Source organism: Panthera pardus, unplaced genomic scaffold (assembly GCF_024362965.1).
Source record: "Panthera pardus isolate Hobbes unplaced genomic scaffold, ASM2436296v1 HiC_scaffold_7, whole genome shotgun sequence".
Taxonomy (NCBI): domain Eukaryota; kingdom Metazoa; phylum Chordata; class Mammalia; order Carnivora; family Felidae; genus Panthera; species Panthera pardus.
In genome coordinates, this window is record NW_026527002.1 from 8984240 (window position 1) to 8992713 (window position 8474).

An 8474-nucleotide genomic window follows, 5' to 3' on the forward strand; every position below is an offset into this window, starting at 1 on the left:
CACACTAGAAAAATAACCACGCTGCCCGAATAAGTTTTTTCTTTAATAGCGTATTTTTTTTAACTATTTTTTTTTAGATTTTTTTCTATGTTTTTATTTATTTTTGAAACAGTGAGAGACAGAGCATGAGCAGGGCAGAGGCAGAGATGGAGGAAGACACAGAATTCAAAGCAGGCTCCAGGATCTGAGCTGTCAGCACAGAGCCCGACGTGGGGCTCGAACTCACAAACCATGAGATCATGACCTGAGCCGAGGTCAGACGCTTAACCCACTGAGCCACCCAGGCACCCCGCGTATTTATTTTTTAAATGAAGTGATCACTTTACCAGGTCGGGACCAAATGCTAAGTGACTGAGTGACAATGAACTTTGTCATGAAATCTGATTACTAATACCAAGTAGGATGAATTTTTTCTTATATACACATATAAACCAATTTATCTTTTTTAAGCAATTGGGAAGCAATATCTGTATGGTTACAAAGGATTCGTTATTGTTCCCCAGTTTTGCATTTCGTATGCTCTATTTCCACTAGGAAAGCGTGAAGACTGTAATTCTAAGAAGTCAGGTACTTTATTTAGCACTTCATCAGAGGGAAGCATCATCGACTGTTAACTTGTCTTCACAGTCGTTCAAAAGCTATTCGGAGCGGTCTTTGCTGAAGAGGTTAGATTAGCTGCCCGTCCCCCGCCCTCGCTCCAGGGTGTGCGTCTGGGTAAAAATGCAGCTACTTTTTCCTCAGAGGGCTATGAAGGCAATGACCTCTGGTAGGTCACAGAACTCAAAGGTCAGGAGGAGAAAAACGGTCTATTGGGAATGGCCCTGCTTTCACCATTTTAGAAGACACACTTCCATTTTTAAAGCTTGACATCTAGTCCTCGTTTACATACCAAGGACGTTGTCGCTTCTCCAGGACGAATCCCATGCGTGTCAAAATCACTGGTTGGGGGTGGGTGAGGTAGAAAGTGAAGGGGAGAGAGAAATAGTAAGTTAAACTATCGCAGTGATAAATTGGATGAGCACCCCAGATTAGGGACCATAGGCCACTTGTGACAGATGAGCTGGAGGAACACGAGAAATCAGTCACGAGGCCACTGAGTCTGAGGTAGACATTGGTTTTGTTGAGGTATTGTGAATGTGTGTAGCTACATATGAGAGCCCACAGGCACTCTCTCTAAGCACATGGGCACACAACAAAACAGAGCTCGTACAGGCCTCTCTTTCTTCCTTTCACTCTTTCTTTCTTTCTTTCTCTTTCTCTCCTTCCTTCTTTTCTTTTCCTTTTCCTTCCTTATTTCTCTCTTTCTTTCTTTCTCTCTCTTTCTTCCTCTCCCTCCCTCCCTTCCTCCCTCCCTTCCTCCCTCCCTTCCTCCCTTCCTTCCTTAATGGCCTTCACTTGCTTCGTCAATGTAAATAATCACGCATTCACCATTTCTTAATATGGCGTCAGTCTTGACATTTCCCTACTACTGGGTTTGCATCCTTATCTTTATTTTTATACAGAATTTATACAATCTTTAAAAATTAACACCCTTGGCCACTAGCTTGATGAACGGTAGTATAAACCACGCTCAGCAAATTTGCCATTCTGATGAGTAACGACCTTTACAAACCTTCAGAGGGAATACTGGGGGGAAGCTGTATGATCCTAGGAGTCAGGGGTGCTCAGTTCTATCTCGTCACTGACTGCCCATGACCCGGAAGAGTGAGATTTTGGTCTTTGAAAATGTCAATGTCCCTGCTTGAATACAAGCGTGAAGGGAACGTGAACTTGAATTTCTTTTAACTCAGCTCTCCATAGGCCAGAGGAGCAGGAAGGGGGCTAGGGAAATGGAGCCCGTGTCTGCTCAAGGCTGGGAGTCCTCAGGATTGCCCCCTCGCCACCTTGCCACCTTCCTTCTCTAGTCACCCCGCCTTCCTCCTGGCGCCCCGCTGGGTGCCCGGGGCTCTGAGCCAACCTTCTCCCTCCCCGTTTGCAGGCATCCGCCCTCATTTACACATGTGCCCTCCCCGCCACACCTACGTGGCGTGGATTCTTGGCCCGAGTTAAGTGGTTTTGATGAAGAAAACATGGGCCTGTGGAGTGAGACAGACCTGGGTCTCCTCTGCTCTACCTCCCATCATCTTGGCCTGGGTCAAGTGCCCAAGGACCCAGAGGTTGGGGCTCCCCGTCCTAATACCAGCTTAATAATGACTACAACACAGGGATGTCTTCGGTGTTAGAAGACGCCATGCAGTAACACCTCTGACCTAGCTCAGTTCTAATTCCGTCCTTTCCTTTCCCCTCTGTGGCATTTTTTTACTCCACATTAAACCTTCCTATCCTGTATTTTACATACTCCATGTCGGACGCTCCATATACACGGCTTCGTTGCCTCCGCCCCAAGCCCTTTTAAGTCACTCGATAGGACTATGATGGACAATTTTCAAAAAGGTAACACCGTGGCCTTTGGTAAAATGAGCGCCCATCAAAGATTTTGTGTAAATCGTTAATCAAGAAGGGAACTGCTAAAAGGTAAACGCGAGTGCCAATTCAGATCGAACTTGCAGAGTCTTATCTTTTCCACCAGCCGGAACTGATTTGTATCGCCCTGCGTCAGACCGGTACATAGCTCTGCAGGCACCTTATCAATTTCCTGTAAGTTAGCTTCTGTCTCTACCGAATTGTAAAACAGCCTGTCCGGGGACCGTCACGGGGACACACGCCTCTGGAATCCGATAACTTGTGACCCTCTATGGAGCAATGCCCAGCACCGACAGACAACTCAGGGATCTCCTAGGCCCGTTTCAAAGGCTTTTACACTTTCCCCGGGGCTTCAGCCTTCCCACCTGGTAGACAAGTCAGCTAAAGATGGAAATGTTAGATTGTGCGCCCGAGGTCTTGACCTAGTAGGCCTGGATGAAGCTGTAGGTCGGCCTGGCTCCTTGGCAGCGGCGACTCGGTCCCTGGGCCACACGGAGCCTGCTTTGTTCTCCGTGCTGCCTTGTCATCCAGCTCTGGCAGGGGATGTGGACACACAAAGAGAAGGAATTTTCAAGGAGGGTCTGGCAGAGGGGCCAAGCTCTGTGCTCGGCTTTCTGAGAAGCCGTGTTCCTCACATCCATGGGCCCCTCCCATGGGCGGGGGGGGGGGGTGGGGGCTCTCCCACGTCACCCTCAGTCTCTCCTGGAGGCAGAGAGCAGGTGGGCATGGGGATCCCTGTTCCTGCATGCAGGGGCCTGAGCCCAGATGTCTGTGAGGTTTCCTGAAGGCGGGTAAGTCCTCTCATCTGGCTTCTGGAGAATGAGAAGGGTCCAGGTGAGCCCGAGCCATTCTATTTTTTGGAGCATTAGAATCTGTCCTTCCTTTTCTCCACTCTCTGTGACTAATAGACCCTTCTCCTCCCAGGCTCCCCACTTCAGGCTTAGCCTGCAATCTCCCAGCTCGCACGTTCCTGGGAGGGAGATCTGGGGAAGCTGGGATGAGGGCAAACACAGGGTGAGGCCCAGAAGGCGAGAGAACAAATCTATCCCAATCTGGTGCGTCCCCGAGTGGGTTACAAGGTTGCATACGTATCTGATGGTTAGGGATGCTGAGACTACTACCTTTTTAATTAGTCCACGATGGGGGTGGGGGGTGGGGGAAGGAACGGAGAAGAATGTATCTATAGGCTTCCATCTGCTACTAGCCTCATTTACTGCCCCCAACCCACCCCTCCGGCAGTCACCAGAAAGCTGGGATGATAAAGTCCCGGCAGTGACACCCAGGGCCCTGGCCGCAGTGTGGTTGGGCAGGGGCACTCTGTTGAGAGCACACCCGGGTAAGGGCCTCAGGGAGGAGGGATTGCTGAGGTGTAGGAGGTGAGGACACGCGAAAGGTGCTAGCGGACGTGCCCACCAGTCCAGGAGGGGCAGGACTAAAGCCGTAGCAGACCGGTACGAGGGGGATATGGCGGCCTCCTGCTGGCCATGGGGCTCAGCAACCCCCACGATAATCTGGGGGATACATCTGGAGTTCACAGAATGCCCACAGGAACGGGGTTGGTACCGGGCCATCTTTACAGCATCTGGAGGGTCATGTCTAACTGGGTGCAGGGAGGCCAGCACACTGGGAGGGGAGTGGCAATGTAGGCACTCAAACTCCTGGTGGTGTCTTTGTTGGCACCCCTGCCACCAGGCTAGGCCCGGACAGAGAGCACGTGTCCATTCCACTCACCTGAGGACACCAGGGTATTTGCACTTGACATTTCTAAATTGTCTCGACTTTCTTTCTTTCTTTCTTTCTTTCTTTCTTTCCTTCTTTCTTTCTTTCTTTCTTTCTTTCTTTCTTTCTTTCTTTCCTTCTTTCTTCTTTCTTTCTTCTTTCTTTCTTTCTTTCTTTCTTTCTTCTTTCCTTCTTTCTTCTTTCTTTCTTTCTTTCTTTCTTTCCTTCTTTCTTTCTTTCTTTCCTTCTTTCTTTCTTCCTTTCCTTCTTTCTTCTTTCTTTCTTCCTTTCTTTCTTTCTTTCCTTCTTTCTTTCCTTCTTTCTTTCTTTATTTCTTCCTTCCTTCTTTCTTTCTTTCTTTCTTTCTTTCTTTCTTTCTTCTTTCCTTCTTTCTTTCCTTCTTTCTTCTTTCTTTCTTTCTTTCTTTCTTTCTTTCCTTCTTTCTTCTTTCTTTCTTTCTTTCTTTCTTTCTTTCTTTCTTTCTTTCTTTCTTTCTTTCTTTCTTGCAGGCTTCATGCCTAGCATGGAGCCCAAGGCTTAAACTCATGACCCTGAGATAAAAACCTGAGCTGAGATCGAGTCTGATGCTTAACCAATTGAGCCACCCAGGTGTCCCTAAGTTCTCCCCACTTTCTGATGGGTGGGATTTGAGGCAGGGTAAGAGAGACATTTGTGGGCCACTAGGCCTTCTGGCTCACTTATGTCGCTTACCTTTTCAACCTCAAGGGCTTTCTTATAGGGGCTTATCTGTGATGGGGAAAGTGAAATGACAACAAGGAAGTTGTGGGCTGGTTCCTCCTCCTTCCCACTTTCTCTTCTAACTGGAAACAGTTGCTTCTTCCAGCCTCCCCTGCTCTGTGGGCTCCAGTCTTCAGTGACTGGGGGCCCACTGCCGGTGGGGGGGAGCTGGCTTCCGGCACAGCCTTGTGTGTTCTCTGCCTCCTCTGCTCACAGATCTGGAATTCTCGTTTCCTTCCTCACATTCCTTCTCCCAACTGGTCCTGGAAATCCAGAATAGTTCTTGCAACATTAGTCTCGGTGCTTGCCTTGTATTTGGTTCTTCTGGGAATCTGGGTGGGAAGGGAGCCATGTGAACCTCTTGACCAGCAGGTCAGCTATCCAACATTTGTCAAGGACCAATTTCACAGCAAGGATTGGAGCAGGGGCTGAGGAATCTGACAGTGAAACAAGGTGCTTGTCCTTTAAGAGCTGGAGTTTACTAGAAGAAATACTACCTGCAAATAAAAAGGTGCACCAATCTCAGTGAGAGGGTACCTGAGCACACAAAGGAGAGTGTGGCCAGTTTTACCTGGGCAGTGGGGTGAAATGGGGGACCCTGAACTGAGCATGGTCACACGAGCAAGTGTTTTGCAGGATGAGGGAAAGGAAGACGCGATGGGCTGGGGAGGATTTTTTTTTTTTTCCTTCCTGAAGAAAAAAATGGCGGGTCCTGGATGTCCCATCGCCCTGGGGTAACTGTGAGTCCTTCATGGATAAACTGTTCACTCTTCACGTGGATAATTGTTCAGTCGGCTTTCTGCCAAAGAGAGAGGTGCACAGCTCTGAGATGGGTGGCGTCCCTCACATCGGACCTAAAGTGTTCTATTAATTTCTACTGCCTCTCAAAAAATGCATGCTTTATATAAGCTTGTATTTTACTGTCATAGTCTTCAGACTTATTTGAAGTTCTTCCTTTCTAGTGCACAGCCCTGACTCCCGAACTCTTTCTGGAGCCTAATGTGGCCTCGATGAGGGCTCTGAAGTCCTTGCTGGTAGCCGCCCATCTTCGAGACTTCCAAGGTGGAGGCCCTTCACCAGTTCGAGCAAGGCTGCCCGGGTCTGCTCTCCACTCCTCCTAAAAGACTCTCAGCAATTGAGGGTTTCAACACCTCTGGAGGACCGATTAAACACTAATCTCGACTTACGCGTTTTAGGAGCTCCGTTGGTTGAGGCTGCCTGAAATGTCTACTCGGGCACGATGTGAGACGCCCCCAAACTGGACAGCCCCCTCTCAGGTGACAGCGCAGGGATTCCGGCCCCTCCAGGGTAAGTCTCCTTCCCTGTAGGGATGTGCAGCCCATTGACAGTCGTGAGGATGCCTGTCTGGCGACCAGGACAATGATGGGATCTGGGATGTGATCCAAGGCTCCCAGACAAGGTCGTCATAGCGTGACCAGAGGTTGGCTTTCTCATCTGTAGCCATGGGTCTCACCCTATACTCCCCTCAAAGCGTGCGCGTTAGAGACAAATACGTATTTTACAAGAGAAATTGACACCACCTCTGCTGGTGCACCCTCCGACCTCTGCACTTCTAGCTCTCCTCCTCGTCCCTGTCTATGGGACACACTCTTTTAGACATACCTCCAAACGTGACAATCTCCTGGCTCCCACCTTCACACCTGTACACCTCTACCCTCTGAGCACCGAGGAAGCAAAGACCCCTCTGGTTACCAGGACCCAGAATGATAAAGAAAGACAGCATGATGCTCGTTCCGGCCGTGAAGGCTCCTCCCATTGCCCAAGACTCACTGGCCGGGCCGACCACACTCAGGTTGCCCAGTGTCTGTGCTCACTCAAAGCCTGGTCCATGGGCGTTCCCGACCCCCGAGGGCTTGCTGGACTTCACCCCCCTTGGATGCCCTCTTCTATTCTGCGTGTCCTTGAAGTGTGTTTCTGAGCTTGATTGGGATCTGTGTTCTTCTCAGGCTCTGTGCTCACCTTGAGCCAAGTCTCCTACATCTCTGGTGGCAGCTGCATCCGTATTCTGGGTCTTGGCATCCTGGTCTGGACATCCCATAGTTACCTCAAATCTTGACATGTCCAAAATGGAATCAGTCCCCTTTTGCCAAAGTCTGCTCTTCTCCTGCTTTCCTGCTTTCACTTACCTATGGCCACTGACATAACAGGCACACAGGCCCCCAGCCCAGACACGGGCTCATCACAGATACTTCCTTCTCCTTCACCTCCAACCTCCAGTAAGTCACTCATCTTAATGATATTTCTACCGTATCTCTTCTGCACCCTCCCTTCCATTTCTTCTGCCCTTGATTGGTTCCGGATGGCATCGCTTTTTGCTTGCATTATTGCGATTGCTTCTGAGCTGGTCTCCTTATAAAAGCAACTCCCCCCATGGGGCACCTGGGTGGCTCAGTCGGTTAAGTGTCTGACTTCGGCTCAGGTCACGATCTCATGGTTTGTGAGTCAGAGCCCCGTGTCGGACTCTGTGCTGACAGCTCGCGGAGCCTGGAGCCTGCTTCGGATTCTGTGTCTCCTCCTCTCTTTGCCCCTCCCCCCACTTGTGCTCTGTCTCTCAAAAAGAAATAAATGTAAAAAAAAAAAATTAAAAAAAAAGCAACTCCCCCCTCCCCATCAAGTGGATATCCATGAGTAAGTGTCCCACTTAGTAGATTGTAAGCTTTGTGGAGACAGGGAGCTTATTTGCTGACCAGCAAAATAAGGATAATGCCTCCCTCCAGGGTAAAAGCTGGGTAAACTTGCTTATAGCCCTGTAAAAATTGGGGGATCTTTAAGCTCAGGGTTTCTCAGCTGTGGTGCACACCTGCTGCGTCCTCAGCATTCACAAGTGCCAGTCGGTTTTGTCCTTGCGGGGCACGTGAGAGGCAAGTGAAAACCACGGGAGCGTGAAGCCCGGACGGCTTGCTGTGCCTTGAGTAATGGGCTCCATTGTCTCTGATCCAGGCATCTCATGTCATCCGGCAGTATCCACAATACTGTGGTAGGCTTACTTGCTAGCTTGCAAGTGAGATAAAAACTCAGGCTCTTAAGCCACGCTTGACATAAGACTGACATGAATGTAGAAAAGCACATTCATTTAATTGCTGGGTTCTGTATTGTTTAGATTCCCCCTAGTATATGGCGAACTAAGTCAACAGGACATTCAGGTTTAAATTCTCCGGGCACTGCACTCTGCAGTTCCAGTTTCTTATGCTGCCTTTCAGAATCGTTGGTACGTGGGGAGCCCAGGTGACTCAGTCAGTTAAGCCCCGGACTTCGGCTCAAGTCATGATCTGACGGTTCATGGGTTCAGGCCCAGCATTGGGCTCTGTGCTGACAGCTCGGAGCCTGCTTCGGATTCTGTGTCTCCCTCTCTCTCTGCCCTTCCCCTGCTCTCTCTCTCTCTCTCAAAAATAAATAAACATTTAAAAAAAAAAAAAAAAAGAACTGTCAGTATGTGATTCTGACCTGCAGAACAGAACCCAGGGAAGAGGTCAAACACTTTTGCTTTGAAATGTCATCTCAAATGTAGGACTGAACTGCAGAATATATTTAGA

General features: G+C 49.2%; 1 long non-coding RNA gene across 1 annotated transcript; it reads left to right on the forward strand.

The window, feature by feature from the left end:
• The first annotated feature begins 2565 nt into the window (after window positions 1–2565).
• LOC109250291 (uncharacterized) lies at window positions 2566–8014 on the forward strand. Its single transcript, XR_002072972.2, has 3 exons — window positions 2566–3297; window positions 5883–6019; window positions 6117–8014. It is a non-coding gene; the product is annotated as an uncharacterized LOC109250291 (long non-coding RNA).
• The last annotated feature ends 460 nt before the right edge of the window (window positions 8015–8474 follow it).